Source organism: Musca autumnalis, unplaced genomic scaffold (assembly GCF_047663935.1).
Source record: "Musca autumnalis isolate F117 unplaced genomic scaffold, ASM4766393v1 scaffold_4, whole genome shotgun sequence".
NCBI lineage: Eukaryota > Metazoa > Arthropoda > Insecta > Diptera > Muscidae > Musca > Musca autumnalis.
Genome location: NW_027411977.1, coordinates 117,995,691 through 118,015,143, shown reverse-complemented (window position 1 = coordinate 118,015,143; position 19,453 = coordinate 117,995,691). Strand labels below are relative to the sequence as shown.

General features: G+C 36.6%; 1 protein-coding gene across 8 annotated transcripts in view; it reads right to left on the bottom strand.

Annotated features, from left to right (window-relative positions):
* kst (spectrin beta chain, non-erythrocytic 5 kst) overlaps positions 1–19,453 on the bottom strand; it is a 204,228-nt gene that overhangs the window by 23,675 nt on the left and 161,100 nt on the right. The window lies entirely within an intron of this gene.

The window sequence follows — 19,453 nt, the reverse complement described above, 5'->3', positions numbered from 1 at the left end:
TCCATCTTATGGTGATGGATATAAAAACAATGAAAAATAAAGCCCATCCCGTCTAAAGTTGGCGATCCCCACAAACGTTTTAAGGACCATGTTTAACGCACTGGTAGATGTACTTGCAAAGTACAAGGCCGATATTACTGTCATACATTAAATAACTAGTTAGTGGTACCAGATTTAAGCATGTCGGTATTCATAGAGATGGCCTTTGGGTCAATACCCAATGGGTAAATACCCGGTAAATTGGGTAAATACCGGGCAAATACCCATTTTTGGGTATTTATTTGGGTATTTACTATATTGAATCACCAATACAACATCTTACGCCCGATTTCTGGGTTTAAAGTGTTTTTACCCTATATTTGGGTAAATACTCGGGTATTTACCCAAGTATTTACCAACTTGTTTAAAGTATTGTTAAACTATCCATTTTGAAACGATTTCACAACCTAAACCCAGAAATAGGGTGTAAGATGTTGTAAATACCCGGTAAATACCATCGCTATGTATTCATAAGCACACCTGGATGTCACCGTTGTGATAGATGGAAGGCATTCATTGAGCGTGTTGGATGCACGATCGTTTCGAGGAGCAAACATCGATCCGGATTACTACCTTGTTATAGCATACAGGTACATATCCGATTAAAGGCCCAACTTTTTAATGAAAGCACTCTTTGTTCTGACAATCAAACAGTTCCGATAGTATATCAGTATTGCCCACTTCATGCAAACAACCGAAAAATCCATACTTGGATACGAAAGGCCTCCACCAAGGAAACATAGTCTGACCACGAGTGTCGTGCTGTGGAAGAGAATAGTACGGCATATAGGGCAATTCTACAATCAGTAGAGCCAGAAGGAACTCCGAAAATTCTGCCAGAGTGAAACATTAACTGATGGCTTCGCTATAGGTACATGGTCCTGTAAATAGGAGTTAGGTAATCTGATAACAGTTACAGATAGTGTATCTGTTGGTAACGAAGACAACAAAGAGACCACAGATCGAATCCCAGAAGATGGTATTGAAGTGTGCGATCAAAATGAGATAAGGACAGCAATAAACCGGCTGAAGAATAATAAGGCCGAGCTGTTCAAGACCGGAGACGACACACTAATGAGGTATATGAATCTTTAGCTAGTTAGCACCATCTGGCAGAAAGAACACGTACCCGATGATTGGAAAGTGAGCATCCTATATCCCAGAAAGGAGAAAAGACTGTCTGCTCTAACTATAGGAGCATAATTCTGCTCCCTATTGCTTGTAGTGTCCGGGATATTGTGCAAACGACTAAAGCCTATGGTCCATTAAATTTATGGGTCATACCAATGCTGCTTTAGACAGGTGTCAGACAAGGAGACAGTATTTCGTGTGACCTCATCAACATTCTGCTGAAACAGATTGAAATACACACAAATAGCTCCATGTTTTTTGCTTATGCCGACTACACTAACATCATGGCTCGATCAGAAGTATCCTTTAAAAAAGTCGAAAGAGACTTTGCTAAAGAGGGCCAGACAGTAAGCGGCAACAAAACCATGTTGATGGTATCGACGCGCAATGCGTCCACAGTACTCGAACCTCCTATGGAAAACACTGCTAATGTATGGTTCCGAAGCCTGGGTACTTGCGCGAGTAGAAAAAGGCGGTGCTTGGTGTGTTTGAGAAAAAAATCGTCCAAAAAATCAAAGAGTCAATCTGAGTTGACGGTGAAAATCGACGTCGTATAAACCTCGATTTGTATCGGCTATAAACGACATATTGAGTTACAACGATTGCGTTGGCTAGGCCACGTCATGAAAATAGGTATGATAAACCCACTAAAAAGGCGTATAAAAAAGGCCTGCAGGGCACGGTACATGCAGAACTGAAAGGCCAAGGCTTCGATGGATAAAAGAAGTGGATGACGAAATCAAAAATCTTAGTTCGGTGGAAATGCTCTGTAGAGAGTCATCTAAGCAAGTTCGCTTTTTGCTACTTTCACCATTAAAAAGCACCGAACTGAGCTAAATGCAAGTAAATATAGTACTGAGTGGATTTAATTTTGTATGACAAATCTGACGGGATTGTGGAAATAAATCCTCATAACGGAGGTTAACCCGTTAAAAGCTATAATAGATATAAATACATGTATGCTTTTTTTAATTTATTATTTAATTATAACACATATGTTCCCACAATATACCCGTAGAGACAAGGGAGACTTCTCTCATATCAATGAGTGCACGCCGATTCATATTGGCTCCTACTTTTTATCGCGGAGTCCGAACGCTTGTCTTACGACAACACTTGTAGAGAAAAGTTTTTCATGCCTGAAATACTCAGGAAATGTAAGCCAGCATTGCACTAAGGGGATTTGCTATCGCCGAAAATTTCGATGTTCTGGTCAGGGATTGAACCGCAGACCTTCTGAGTACAAGGCGGATGTGCTTACCACTACAGCACGGTGGCTCCCATTTAATTATAATATTATTATTACATCGAACAATAATTATCAACAAAACAACCTTCACTTTGTACATACATATCTGCATGTGCATTAGGGTGCGTGTTTAAACGCCATAATATTCACTTTCATGTCATAGCGTTCGTATATAAGGCAAATAACAGTTGATCATTAAAACAGATCCATCATCAACATTACCTCCGTATATAAACACATACAGTGTATGTTTGTATATGTCTACATACACAAATGCCAGTGATGTATGGATATGATGTTGCATATTTTGTTAGATTTTATTTGGTTGGAATTGTGTCTGAATGGCGTAAAAATATGAAGAAAACTTTCACTTTTCATTTACTTTACTCCGAAATGGAGATACAAGTAATGACGATGATGCACTTGCTGTGAAATCTCAGATATAAGATATAAATTTGTCTCGATGCACAGCACAGAGTGGCACTTGCCTTCGTGTTACTAATTAAGGACTGTAGGTAGTTTCTTCTTTGATTATTTAATGCAATTTTTATGGGTTGAACTAGTTCTATATACCAATGGGGTACTCCTCACATGCACATTACATTGTCTATAAAAGAAAATTCATATTTATGTGCAAAAGAAAAAAAAATGCAATTTTCATTTCGTTTTTCTTTCACAGACATTTTTCTGTGTTAAATGGGTGGATCTTCCATAGAAAACAAAATTTTCCTAAGATAGATGGTTTTTATGTAGAAGTGCAAATCGTTGAAGAAATCGCGAATTACGAAACATAATATTTTAATTCATTATCTTTGTATCCCAAATTATTTTGAGCCACTGTAAATATCGTTAAAGAGAAAATCATTTTAAATCAATCGAACAAATAAGGTTTGTGTTACAAATCTTAACGATATGTTTGGCATACACACATCAATGAAGTCTCTGGATGGCTGAAACCTAACGACTGGTATGTTCACGTCACTATAAACGGTATATACCGTAAAGGCAATAATTCACAAAACCTGAGATGCATATCAACGATAAGAAAACAAAACTTTGGTGCACTTCTTTACCTTAAAAGTTGGCAACAATCATTGAGTTTCAACCAAAACACTTTCATATGTACATATGTATGTATATAAATGCGGTATGCATACCAACCACCCAAACAACTCACGCAAACATCATTCATTATTCACCTTTGGGTCATAGTAAACCTGCGGACAAATCTTCACGACTGTCAGTTCGAAAAATATTCATATGCACAACAGCTACAGACATAGCCAAAAATTGTTGCAGCAGGTGTTGTCAAACTAGTTTTTTTTTCCGTTGGGTGGGAGTGAACTGTTGATAATCCAACAAATAAATAACTTTGCCAAAAATTATTTGCTAATTCCGAAAAAAATAAATAAATAACTGCATTTTTAAAAGGCATAGTTTGTTTGCATCAATGGACGATGACGATAGAGTTCCAATACAAATATTAATATTTCGATGGAATGTGTTTCCCATCATTGGAAAGCAAAAATCGAAAATAAATAAAATAAAACAAACTTCCATTACCATATAGCGGTTCTATATAGTACATTTTGGTAGCCATAATTATTTACAAATCAATATACTAACCCATTATTTTAACAAGGACATGCCTTGCGAAAATTCCATGATCAGGATAAGTGAAGAGCATTTTTTAAAACTGTTGGTATTCAGTAACGAAGACGACGAAAATATCTCAGATCGAATCACAGAAGATGGTATTTAGTTTATGCCACCCGACCAAAATGAAGTGACACAGTAATAAGGCTGCAAACTTACCAGCCGAACTGTTCAAAACCGGAGGCAACACGCTGATAAGGTGTATGCACCAGCTGGTTAGCACCATCTGACGGGAAGAATGCGTACCCGACGATTGGTATCTCAGCATACTGTGCCCCGTCCACAACAAAGGAGATAAGACTGTGCACTCTAATTATAGGGGTACAAGTCTGCCCCCTATCGTATATAAAGTAGGATACAGTATGAACGACTAAAGCCTATGGTCTACGAAATAATTGGGCCATATCAATGCGGCTTTACATTTGGCAAATCCAGATTTGACCAAATATTTAACTTGCGACAAATTCCGGAAAGACCCAAAATACGAAAAACGACACTCATCATCTTTTTGGCGATTATAAAACAGCCTTCCAGAGTCCTATACGTTTAAAGATATTCCAAGACATGTCTGAATTTGGTACACCCGCAAAGCTCATTTGGTTTTGTGGGTCGACTTTCTGTTAAAAAGGAAAAAAACCTCTCCGAACAGTTAGTTCAGTACCAAACGAGTAAAAACATTAAGTTCGGCTATACCCTCCACCATAAAATATTCTGAACTTAAATGGAATAATTAGTTTCCTGTTAGGTGCAAAAATTATTCCAAAAATGTTGGTCAAAATATGTATATAAAAATTTCTTCAATCTGTTGGTACCTTCATATGGGGGATATATCAAAAAATTAATCTATGTGGACGATTTTTGGTGGAGAAGTTTACTGGCTGCTTAAAACCTCAAGTGCCAAATTACAGCTAGTTCAGTTAAAAATTGTAGCTAAAATCCTCAAAATACTGAAAATCGTTGGGTACCGTTATATGGGGGCTATTCCAAAACATGAACCTATGTGGACGATTTGTGGAGGAGAAGTTTTGGAACCATTGATAACCTCAAATGTTAAATTACAACTAGTTCGGTCAAAAAATTTAGATAAAATTCCGAAACGAATACTTTAAATTGGGAGGTACCGTTATATGGGGGCTATACCAAAACTTGGACCTGCCTTGATAATTTTTTGTAAAAAAGTTTTTTGGTCATTGGGAACATAAAGTTTTAAATTTCGGCTTATTCGGTCTAAAAATGTATACAAAAGCCTTAAAATACCTTAAATCGGGAGGTACCGTTATTCGGAGGCTATACCCAAACGTAGACCTATCTTGGCAATTTTTATTGGAGAAGTTTTTTGGTCATTATAATTGTTCCACAGACATCACATAAGGGACAAGGGAGACTTCTCTTATATCAATGAGTGCACCCCGATTCATTTTAGCTCAATGATATGGGACCTACAGTTTATTGCCGAGTTCGAACGGCGTGTCTAAGACACCACTTTTCTAGAGAAGTTTTACATGGCTGAAATACTCAGGAAATGTCGCCAACATTACTGAGGGGTATTTTGCCACCGTTGGAAAGTGTTTTGATGTTGTCAGGCGGGTGTGCATACCATTGCACCACGGTGACATTGGGAACCTCAAATGTCAAATTTGTATCGGTCAGAAAATGTAGCTATAAAAGCATAAAAATAACTTAAATCGAGAGGTAATTTTTAGTGGAGAAGTTTTTGGTCATTGAGAACTTCAAATGTGAAAATTCAGCTAATTCTGTCAAAAAAAAAAAGCTACAATGCTTTAAATCGGGAGATACCGTTATATGCGGCATAAACAAAAATGTGGATCTATCTCCACCATTTTTGTTGCCGAAGTTTTTTGACCACTTGAAAAAGACCTATCAAAATGAGACTGAAGAAAAGGTTTTATCTATGAAAATTCTCTACAAGATTGACATTTACGGTATTTTCGTAGGTTTTACCATTTTTTAGATATTGAAGTTCAAATTGGGACAATGCACTGACTGTATCGACCCCCTTATAAAACAATGTCATGAAGGGTGTGCCTTAACTAACTTTTAATGGAAACCGCTCACATAGGGGAAGTTTTTGTGAATTCTGAAACAGCAATGTTCATAGATGAGAAAAATTCAAAAACAAGAAAAAATCGCTGTAGGGATTTTTAAATAAATAGCGGTCAAAATTCACATTTTTAGGTGTTTTTTAGGTTTTTACGAAACCGCAAGTCCAATCGAAATAGGGCTAAAGAAAATGTTGTAGCTGTGAAAATTCTCTACAGGATTGACGTTTATGATTTGTTCTCAGGCTGTACCATTTTTGAGATAAAGTAGCTCAGTTTACATTTTTAGTTTTTTTGTTAGGGTTTCGCGATTTTGCTTGAATACGGCAAGTCTTATCGGCATGGGACCTGAGAAAATCTTATAGCTGTGAAAATTCTCTACAAGACTGGTTTATGTAATTTTTCCTAGGTTATAGCATTTTTTTTAGATATATAAGCTTAAGTTGGGAAATTGCAGCCTTGACATTGTTTTATAAGGAGACAGATACAGAATTGAATTGAATTTGAATTGTCCCAATTTCAACTTCTATATCTAAAAAGTTGTAAAACCTACGAAAATATCATTAAGGTCAATCTTGTAGAGAATTTTGATAGCTACAACATTTTCTTTATTCCCATTTTGATAGGACTTGCGGTTTCCAAGCAAAATCGCAAAAACCTAAACAACCCCTAAAAATCTCAACTTGAATCGCGATTTATTTAAAAAGCGCTCCGGCGATTTTTTTTTCTGTTTTTTGATTTTTCTCATCTATGAACATTGTAGTTTCAGAATTCGCAAAAACTTCCCAGGTGTAAGCACCTTCCATTTAAATTTGATTCAAGAGCATCGTGCATAGGGAACCTCAAATGTCAATTTTCACCTAGTTCAGTCAAAAAAGTAGCTAAAATCTTCTAAATACCTTAAATGGGATGGTACTGTAATATGGGGGCTATTCCAAAAACGTGGACATATCTTGGCAATTTTTAGTGGATAAATTTCTTGGCCATTGCAAACATTAAATGTCAAATTTCATCTAATTTAGACAAAACATTTCAGCTAATTCAGACTTCTAAAATGCTCAGAACACCTTAAATCGGTTGGTACGCTTTATGGGGGCTATACCAAAACGTGGACCTATATAACCCATCTTCGAACTTGGCCTGCCTATGGAAAAAATACACTCGGTTGCGAAATTTTAGAGTTTTATCTCAATTATTAGTGATTACAACAGACGAGCGGACGGACGGACATGGCTAGATCGTCTTAGAATTTTATCCTGATCAAGAATTTATATATACTTTATATGGCTATACCAAAACGTGGACCTATATAACCCATCTTCGAACTTGGCCTGCCTATGGAAAAAATACACTCGGTTGCGAAATTTTAGAGTTTTATCTCAATTATTAGTGATTACAACAGACGAGCGGACGGACGGACATGGCTAGATCGTCTTAGAATTTTATCCTGATCAAGAATTTATATATACTTTATATGGCTATACCAAAACGTGGACCTATATAACCCATCTTCGAACTTGGCCTGCCTATGGAAAAAATACACTCGGTTGCGAAATTTTAGAGTTTTATCTCAATTATTAGTGATTACAACAGACGAGCGGACGGACGGACATGGCTAGATCGTCTTAGAATTTTATCCTGATCAAGAATTTATATATACTTTATATGGCTATACCAAAACGTGGACCTATATAACCCATCTTCGAACTTGGCCTGCCTATGGAAAAAATACACTCGGTTGCGAAATTTTAGAGTTTTATCTCAATTATTAGTGATTACAACAGACGAGCGGACGGACGGACATGGCTAGATCGTCTTAGAATTTTATCCTGATCAAGAATTTATATGTACTTTATATGGCCGAAAATGATTAGTTCGATTTGTTACAAACAGAAAAACAAACTTAATATACCCTCCATACTATGGTGGAGGGGATAAAAAGGCTTCAGACAAGAAGATAGGATTTTGTGTGACCTATTCAAGGCTACACGAGATGCAAAACTCAAAGAAATGAAATGTTTATGCTAACGACATTGAGATTATGGGTCGATCAGTAAAATAAGTAACTGATTGATACCTTTAAGAAGATTGAAGAAGAAGTGGTTGTGGCAGTAAACGGCAACAATAGCAAGTTGACGGTATTGACTCGCAATGCGTCGACAGAACTCGGGCCAATTGTGGAGGTTGGTTTCAGTATTTTTGAAATAATTAAAGACCTCGTCTACCTCGGCACCGCACAGTGTCCGATTTTCCGAAAAACCTGGCCAAAACTCTAAAAATGAGTGGATTTTGACCTAACCTTTGGTTCTTATGTTTTTCGGGCCGCTGATTACATTTTTGATATTATTTAACACTCTGGCGGTCTTTTAAAGGGTCTTTTTGGTCCCTCCTCCTATAAAATGTGATCTTATCGGATCAAAATATTTTACAAATTTCTTTGCCATCAATTTTTACTATAGGTCCTAGAATACACCAAAACTCTATATCTTACCTTAACTCCAAAAATATGCAAATTAGAAAAACATTTTAGGGTTAATGCCGTACTTTATCAAAGTTTTGGCAAAATTGTCATACAAAGCATCATTTTAGAAGAATGGCGTCAAAGACAAAAATGTTCTCAGCTAAATTTCACTATAAGTCACCAAAGAAATTAAATCTCTATTTGCATTACATACCAATGAAATATCGGTATCAATTTTGCCAAAAAACCAAGAAACTAAAATAGGGGTGCAAGCTTCCACAATTTCTCGTGCGAGTCATAAAAGGGGTCCTTTTGGTCCCTTTTTCCACAAATCTTTAAAATATCCTATAAAATGTGATCGGATCAGACCAAAATATTCTAGAAATTTGTTCGCCATAAAATTTTACTATAGGTCTTAAAATATATCAAAACTCTAAATTATGCCCAAGCGCCAGAAAGTGACCCTTTACTATATTCTGATATTCTGAATGAAAGAAAATCTGTATTTGAAGAAAAGACAAAATTTTTTAGTTTTCCATAAAAAAAATTAAAATTTTTTTTTAAGCTACATGAAAGATTTTTGGTACATAGATTGGGAAAAAATGCCATTCTTAAATGTGTTCGTGATACTAATTTTGGTTGTTGCGCGTAAAAGTTATGGCGGTTTCAATTCTGATAAAAAGAAAAAAATCTTTATAAGACTCTAATCATTATATTGAGAAACTCTCTTAATTACTATATGTTTACTGAGGTCCCATAACGTTAGTGAAAAAGTTGTGCATTTTCGCGGAAATTAGGAAAGAATTCCAAACAATTGGTAGTTTGCAACTTGTTTTAATAAAATTCAACCTGCTTATGCCTCTGAAAAATATATAAAAAATATGTACGTAATCTATACATCGCGAAGATTCAAATGAAACCAAAACTATACAAATCCGTTTAGTGGTTTTCATATTATAGCAAAAACAAAAGGAAATTTATAAAATTTTTGTAAGAGAAAATATTTATTAAAATTTATTTTGTGAGCTAGTTGAACAAAATGTAAGAAAAATAGGTCGGAGTTTTTCTTCTATTTTAGTTAAATTTCACGCAATAAATCACATTTTTTATTCTAACCACTTCTCGAAAACACGCTAACATCTAGCAGAAGATATGGATATCTTTCAAATAAATGTTAGGTTCCTTTAAATGGGGTATAATCTTGAAATAAAATTGTATACAATTTTTATGCGCATCCGATTTCACTATCAACCGTGAAAAAATACATCGATCTAAACATATTTCAATAAAATCCATCAAGAACCGTGGATGTAGCATCACACAGTATTTTTTGGATAAATGGGATACAGCTCCCACGCCACTAAATTTTTCAAACCGCTGTTTTCGCACAAACGCGAATGATGATTCACTTTCTTCATTGAAATGGAAACGATCCACATAAAACGCGAATTAGTCAGCGATATTTTGAAAAACATTTTTCGCAAATTTTTCAATTTTTGCAGTAGCCATTTCCGCCGTTCTAGTAGATGGATTTTTATGATCTGTGATTCATATGATCCGGATCGTCGAAAAACTAAAATATCGCGGGGTACCAGCACACTCAAAACGATATTGTAAATACTGTACCCAAAAAATAGGTTTTTTAGAAAAAATATCACACTAAATTTTGGCCTTTGGCAGTAGATTACTCTGCTGCTGTGTGGGCTACATACTCAATATACATATCAGATTATGCGAAATCGCGAGTTCTTAAATCCTATAAGTGGTTTTTCGAAATATCCGAATGCGCGTCCCAGTTACATAAAAAATATAAAAAACACCTGAAATCCGGCTTCAAAATGTCAGCATCCATAAAAGGTGGATGCAGTGGAAATACTGGAAAGTGATACATTAGAAGTGTAATCTTCATTTTGTATTCTCCTACTTACTTTGGACAGATGTCCGTCATTTGAATGGTTTAATCAGAAATCGAATAGCAATGTAAAAAACCTGTTTAGCTTCAACGTGTTTTTACCTATGTTTTTTCCTTTACGCGGTCGTAACTACCACGTAAATTAAATTTTTTTGCTAAATTTTTGAGCTTTGTACAAAAACATCTAAAATAATCCAGCAATAGTCATAGTTACTGGTAAACTACAATAGTTCGCGTATTATAATAGTGCAAACCTTGGCTTCGTGGAAACTAAAAAATTTTGACTTTTCCTCATATACCTGCAAGACAAAATATCACATAAAAACGAAAAGTGCAAATATGTGCAGGATGTTTCGATGGAAATTGGTAAAAAAAACCCTTCCTTTTTTATGAAATGATAAATTACACGGCCCAACTCGATCATACTCACAACTATTTTCATAATTTATTGTGAAAATTGATCTTGAAAAAAATTAACAAGTACGGACATCAATTACTAAAGAACGCACAATTCATTAGCGATACTGAACATCTTAAATACGTTTCACATACCTTTCATTACAATTACAAAAAAAAAAAATATTTAATAACCGTTGTTTATTTTGCATATTATCATAGATTTATAAACAACTTAAATATTAAAAAAAAATAAAATTCCAAATAGGGCCACTTTGACCTGCTTTTATACCCACATATTAAACAAGAAATGTATATATTTTTTCATAACTACACGCACTGGAATCCTATAAACAATATCTGACCCTTTTTAGTGTAAATTGATAAATTTTTTTTTTCGATTTTTGGCCAGGTTTTTTGGAAAACCATAAACATAATAAACAACATCTGTTGTGAAACGAGAAGCAGTACTCGTAAAGTATTGGCCAACCGGTGCTGCTTTGGCTTAAGTTAGGAGTTTAAAAACAAAGCCACATCTCGTCAAACAAAAATAACACATTACTAATTTATGTATGGTTCCGAAGCCTGGATACTTTTGCAAAAATATAAGGCAACCATTAACTGTATCGACTATACATCAACATCAGTATAGTAAACGTATGGAGATACTACCGGTAAAAAAAATTTAAAAAAATCGCCACCCTTACACACACGTTCTGTGCCACCATAATCATTACTTAGTAATGAGTAAAAAAATCTTTAGGTCATGATATCTCAATTAATTCATTCAATTGAAAAACAGTTATATCTTAAAGGTATAATCCATTATTTTTTTAGCCTATTGGTAATGCTTGTAGCTTGTTTACTTATTTTGTAATGCGATCTCCTCCTCAATGATGTAAACATGTTTAAAATTGAGCATTTGTCAAAAATCAGTGTCTGCGATTTTTTTTTGCACAGATCTTAATTAAATAAGTGAGCTGTAAATTGCCACAACTAAGCAAAAAATAATTACAATTGTATGTATGTAGTTGCAAAAACACATTAAAATAATTTCTTTTAAATAAGTTCGCGTTGGAATGTTAAATGTGTGTAGCGTTTAATTAGATTTGAACATCAGCAGGTGGTTGGTTGTATGGCTTGAAAACAAACGACTATTATATTAATTGTGATGATGAAAATACATACATAGACATGTAAGCAGTATCATGATTTAAAATGATCTAAGCTGTATTTATTTCAAAATTAGCATAAGCATGCTTCCTATTAGATTTCACTGAGTCACAATTTCTCCATAAAAATACTGTGACGACGACATACATAAATTGGGACAATCTCTAATATTTATCAGTATTTAATCTAATCTCTATGTATATTTTTATGTATTTATAGTGTATGATTCATTAAGCAGAGATAAAGTCTAATATGTATTTAATATTATATATAATAGTTTAAAAAACCTTATAGTTGAATATTTTCTAATTTTTGGTGAGGGAATTTGTGGTTCATAGAAAACATATTATGTCAAATTACGACTAATTAGGACGAACAATGTGGATAAAATCGGTATGATACATCTTCAAACATAAACTATATATGGAAGATATACTCGAATGTACAAAGTTTGGTCTAAACCGGTTACTTGGTTCGAGAGTTATAGTGCAACAGTCAGATGGTCTCCAAATTGTTTGAAACGGAATTTGTCTTAAAATATTTCGTATCAAAGTCTTTATACCCACTTTAGGTATAATGTATAAATGGAATGGGTGCACTTTCGAGGCTGCTCCAGGACCTCTGCGGTAAGAGGAGCATGTATCCAACTTCGCAGACCCCGCAACAACAATTGTCCCAATCGATGAAAAAACGTTAATAGGTCATTGTTGTGGCTAAAAACCGAATCCTAAAAAAAATTTAAAATCGGATAGGATTTATGTATCTATGTATGTCAAAGCACGTAAACAGAGGAAATCCACAAGGAGGAGTTATATCCCCACTGCTTTGGCTCCTTGTCATTAACGAAATCCTTATCAAACTTGACCATATGGGGATTAAAGTGGTTACTTATGCGGACGATGTGGTAATACTCGTCTCTGGTTTGTTCCCATCCGTGATAAGTGACATCATGAACGGGGCCCTGAAATCACTAGATACTTGGGCCACAAGCTGTGGACTGGGTGTGAATTCAGGGAAAACTGAGATGGTACTATTCACCACAAAGACCAAATATTCAATACCTTATCTACCACGACTAAGAGGTCAAGAAATACCCCTATCAGATCACGCCAAGTACCTAGGCGTCATCCTAGATTCAAAGCTATCATGGAAACGTAACATGGAACATCGTGCTCACAAAGCAACCGTTGCATACTATACGTGTCGCAAAATGTTTGGGAGCCGTTGGGGCCTTAAACCTAAAATGGTGTTATGGATGTACACCAGTATAATAAGACCAATTCTCACATATGGAGCACTAGTATGGTGGCCAGCAGTGGAAAAGAAAACTACACAGAAAAAACTATATAGCATACAAAGATCAGCATGCATCGGGGTGACGGGGGCAATTCGGACTTGTCCGGCTGAAGCCCTCAATGTTATGATGCACATTCTGCCAATAGACATACACATCAAAGCAACTGCAACATGTAATGCGGCAAGGCTGCGGGCTCTAGGAGTATGGAGCGATAGAGCCTACCGACATGCGTGCGTGCTTCACAAACTACCAAAAGAAATAGCAACTACTGCTGATTACTGCGCTCCTACAATGACTTTTGATCAGCCTTTTGAAGTCAAATTTCCAAGCAAGAAAGAATGGAATAATGGATCACCAATGACAGATCATGACATCAATGTATACACAGATGGTTCCAAGATGAAATGTGGAGTCGGTTCTGGTGTCTTCTCATATGTTGCAAATATATCTACATCCATAAAGCTACCTGACGACTGCAGTGTTATTCTGGCGGAGATACTGGCCATAAAGGAAGCTTGTTTTATTCTCTTACAACTCCACACACCAAACTCGATAGGAATTTTTGTCGACAGTCAAGCGGCACTCCTTGCACTAAAATCAAACTCCGCCACATCGAAGCTAGTGAAAGATTGTAAAGAAGAACTTGCTAAACTAGGGCGTCTGTCAAGAGTAACTCTCACCTGGATCCCAGGCCATAAGGGACTGGATGGGAACGAAAAAGCGGACGAACTAGCCAGAGCAGGATCCGCCTCTAACGAACTCCCAAAGGCGTCAGTCGCAACCCCAATGGGGGTAGTTAAAGGGGATATCTTCAAATACTATCTATCATTGGCCGAGAGTAGATGGGACAGAACGGAAACATGCCGAATATCAAAATCTACATGGCCTCAATACAACGCCAAACGCACAAAGTTCCTAATCAGCCAAAATCGACGGAACCTGGCAAGACTTATTGCAGTGTTAACCGGTCACTGGGCTATCGGTAACCACGCAATGCGCTTAAATATACCACACAACGACCACTGTCGCAGCTGCGGAGATGAAGAAGAGGAGGAAACTGTTGAGCACCTCCTCTGTTCCTGCCCTGCACTAATGCAACGACGACTTAAAGCTATAGGACAGCCGTTCCTTCATAATATCGCCGAGATAGCCGAAGTAGGTCCGGGAGACCTTCTACGATTTCTCAAATCATCAGGCTGGATTTAACTGCCAATTTAATACTACGAAATAACAATCCTTGAACGAGTGATGTGGTTTTCAAAACGGTATTCCTTACATACTAATTGGAGCTATAAAGTGTGGCCACCACGTAAACCAACCAACCAACCAGGGTCCGAAATACCCAAAATCGGCCAAATATGCATATTGGAACTATATCAACATCCGATCCGATTTTGACAAATTTTGTATTATTCGTTTTTAGCCACAACAAACCATAGAGAATTTTCGTGAAAATGTCCGTTTCGCTCGAGTGGCACGGGTTAACGTAAACCGATCGCCATAATATTTCATATATGAGGTTTTTGGACCAAATAGAAAAAAATTAGGGTTGGGAGAGCAAATTTTTTTGGACGGCCTAGTGTGCTTTCCACCTTATGCCCTTAGTCCGCTTTTGGAGGGCAATAACCGTTTGGTGCTAGGGGACTTCAATGCTCATCATGAGCTTTGGCATTCCGTCCTAGGCAATGGCCAGAGGGGTACAGCTCGGGCCGAGCAAATTGATAGATCCATCATTTTCTACGGTGAATGAAGACGCTCCTACAAGGATAAGAAGAGATTGCCACAGCTCGTCGGACATCACCATTTTGGCACCCGGTCAGACAAAAAGTTATTTCCCTTGGCTCAGACCTTAATCACCTCCATAAACAGACCATAACCTCTGACCGCCGTACTTTTGTGAACCTTGAAGGTTTCAGAGAATTTACCAATCAGCGCTGCAGAGAGCTACCCATTCTCTCAGAATGGGAATTTTCAGGGACATCATCACTGCAGCGAACATCTGCTACATACCTTGTGGTCGAACAGCCGAACTTATACTAAATCCTGAGGACCCAAGCGTAAGGGAACTTACTGTTGAAGTCAACAGGCTAGTAGGCGAACATAAGCGGAAAAAAGTGGCTAGACCATCTTAAGCAAGGAAATAGCGGGCAAGGGTTAAATCACTCTCGAGTACGGGAAAGAGGGATGATAGAACGACTGTTACTTTCAACGGCGTGACAACGACAAATCCGAAGAGGTGCGAGTGTTATTTTAAACGGAGAAAATTATATAGAGCGAAGAGTGTCATGCTACGCCGTATAAGACCCACTCATTCGAGGAGGTACCACCACTATTTACGATGAGCGATGTTGCAGATGTCATAGGAAATCCGAAATCTTCCAAAGTGTTGGACCCAAATGGAATCTCATTGGTAATGCTTAAGTAACTGGATGAACCCCGTGTTGAGTAATTGGCAAGTATCCTCGATCTATCATTAGACACCTATATTGTACCAGAAGGCAAGTTGGCACGGCGGTATCGCATAAAGCAATAGGCTAGTCTGTGGTAACCTAGCGCAACACATTGCAAGAATATGCAAACCCAGCAAAAACTCGGATCCCTTAGACATTATGTAGCTCATTACAAAATAATGTAACAAGGTGAAACTAGTTACTTCACTACTTACTAAGTAATCCTTGGGTTGTGTATGCAACGCTCACCATCGGCACGCGAGTTTTTGTTGACAATATAAAAAAACAGTTGGTGGTGCACATGTAAGCGTTTAATTAAGCGTTTAGTTATTTAGTGCGATTTTTTCATTCACGAGCAAATACTCGATCGAATCGAATGTCGTAATTAGGTCCCAGGTTGCAGAATTATTGAATCTGTGTCCTCCACATTTAAATGTTTAAAGTTCCTTTTATTAAAATTTCCCCAAAGATTTTCAATCTGAGATACTGTCACTCATCGAAAACAAATGAAAGTAGAAAATTTATAGACAAATTTGCAACATAAATTAACTGATGACGATGTTGTGTGGATGCTTAGTGCTATCGTTGCTATCGTTTGAGCTGTTTTTTTGCAAAGCAATGCAAAACAAGTGTTTACAAATCAGTCTCAGAAAGTGAGAGAGGGAGGGAAAATTAAAAAAGCAAAAGAAGAAACAAAAACGAAATCGACAAAATAAAAAGAAAACTATGTCACACGCCAAGCAGAAGAATTAACCATGCCATAAAAATTTGTAGTAGCATTGCTTTGATGCAGCAGATTTCCAACGGCATGCTACAATAAAATGTTCGACGATGACGAAGAAGAAGAAAGCCAACCAAGTCGACCAAAACGCATTTTCAGACAAAAATCAACAACAAACAGCAACAGAAAAATAAAAAAAGTGTGTATGTGATGTGAAAAAGAAACCTTTGAAGTGTTATACTGTCGCCCCATGTCATCATGTCAGCCTGCAGTAGATGGTGACTGCCGTTAGGTACAAGCAAGACTTTGCCATGAATTTTGCTTAGTAAGTAGAAATAGTGTAGGGATAGTTAGTTACTTGGCATGGCCCCTGATATGATTAAAAGGCTATTTAAAATCATTTAATTGTGTCTCTTTCTTCTTAGAGGGTATTAAGAAATTGTTTAACATTTACAATCGCTTGTCGAAATCTGTGCTACCTCTTTCTGTAACTTAAACATGCAATTGGAAACCGACCCATTTATTTATTGTTGTCTAAAACCAGAACCGAACGATGGGTGAGTGAACTCTGTGGTCGCACACAGCCAAGTAGTAATGTTTTACTCATTTGTCTTTTGTCACCTCATCATCTTACTTTGTGTCCTCTTTTCTTATTTTAACTTAATTTGGTTCTTCTTTTCCTGTTAGATTCAAATGTAGCTACTTCATGGCTATAGAATTCAATAATAGCTACATGCGCAGCTAGTGTTATGTGCGTAACATGAGTGTGATGAGTCTTGGGATTTACTTCTTGGTGAAAATACCTATGAAGGTTCAACATTTCAATTCATAGTGGAAATTTATAAGAATGAGCCCAGACCTAAGTTCCAACCCTGCTATCGCCTTAATAATATCCCCAAATGTTTAAAATACTTTTATATAAGGCTTGACCCTTCAAGGCGTGGATGTATTAAAGAATATTTTTACTTGGCCCTTCAAGGCGTGGATGTATTAAAGAATATTTTTACTTGGCCCTTCAAGGCGTGGATGTATTAAAGAATATTTTTACTTGGCCCTTCAAGGCGTGGATGTATTAAATAATATTTTTACTTGGCCCTTCAAGGCGTGGATGTATTAAAGAATATTTTTACTTGGCCCTTCAAGGCGTGGATGTATTAAAGAATATTTTTACTTGGCCCTTCAAGGCGTGGATGTATTAAAGAATATTTTTACTTGGCCCTTCAAGGCGTGGATGTATTAAAGAATATTTTTACTTGGCCCTTCAAGGCGTGGATGTATTAAAGAATATTTTTACTTGGCCCTTCAAGGCGTGGATGTATTAAAGAATATTTTTACTTGGCCCTTCAAGGCGTGGACGTATTAAAGAATATTTTTACTTGGCCCTTCAAGGCGTGGATGTATTAAAGAATATTTTTACTTGGCCCTTCAAGGCGTGGATGTATTAAAGAATATTTTTACTTGGCCCTTCAAGGCGTGGATGTATTAAAGAATATTTTTACTTGGCCCTTCAAGGCGTGGATGTATTAAAGAATATTTTTACTTGGCCCTTCAAGGCGTGGATGTATTAAAGAATATTTTTACTTGGCCCTTCAAGGCGTGGATGTATTAAAGAATATTTTTACTTGGCCCTTCAAGGCGTGGACGTATTAAAGAATATTTTTACTTGGCCCTTCAAGGCGTGGATGTATTAAAGAATATTTTTACTTGGCCCTTCAAGGCGTGGATGTATTAAAGAATATTTTTACTTGGCCCTTCAAGGCGTGGATGTATTAAAGAATATTTTTACTTGGCCCTTCAAGGCGTGGATGTATTAAAGAATATTTTTACTTGGCCCTTCAAGGCGTGGATGTATTAAAGAATATTTTTACTTGGCCCTTCAAGGCGTGGATGTATTAAAGAATATTTTTACTTGGCCCTTCAAGGCGTGGATGTATTAAAGAATATTTTTACTTGGCCCTTCAAGGCGTGGATGTATTAAAGAATATTTTTACTTGGCCCTTCAAGGCGTGGATGTATTAAAGAATATTTTTACTTGGCCCTTCAAGGCGTGGATGTATTAAAGAATATTTTTACTTGGCCCTTCAAGGCGTGGATGTATTAAAGAATATTTTTACTTGGCCCTTCAAGGCGTGGATGTATTAAAGAATATTTTTACTTGGCCCTTCAAGGCGTGGATGTATTAAAGAATATTTTTACTTGGCCCTTCAAGGCGTGGATGTATTAAAGAATATTTTTACTTGGCCCTTCAAGGCGTGGATGTATTAAAGAATATTTTTACTTGGCCCTTCAAGGCGTGGATGTATTAAAGAATATTTTTACTTGGCCCTTCAAGGCGTGGATGTATTAAAGAATATTTTTACTTGGCCCTTCAAGGCGTGGATGTATTAAAGAATATTTTTACTTGGCCCTTCAAGGCGTGGATGTATTAAAGAATATTTTTACTTGGCCCTTCAAGGCGTGGATGTATTAAAGAATATTTTTACTTGGCCCTTCAAGGCGTGGATGTATTAAAGAATATTTTTACTTGGCCCTTCAAGGCGTGGATGTATTAAAGAATATTTTTACTTGGCCCTTCAAGGCGTGGATGTATTAAAGAATATTTTTACTTGGCCCTTCAAGGCGTGGATGTATTAAAGAATATTTTTACTTGGCCCTTCAAGGCGTGGATGTATTAAAGAATATTTTTACTTGGCCCTTCAAGGCGTGGATGTATTAAAGAATATTTTTACTTGGCCCTTCAAGGCGTGGATGTATTAAAGAATATTTTTACTTGGCCCTTCAAGGCGTGGATGTATTAAAGAATATTTTTACTTGGCCCTTCAAGGCGTGGATGTATTAAAGAATATTTTTACTTGGCCCTTCAAGGCGTGGATGTATTAAAGAATATTTTTACTTGGCCCTTCAAGGC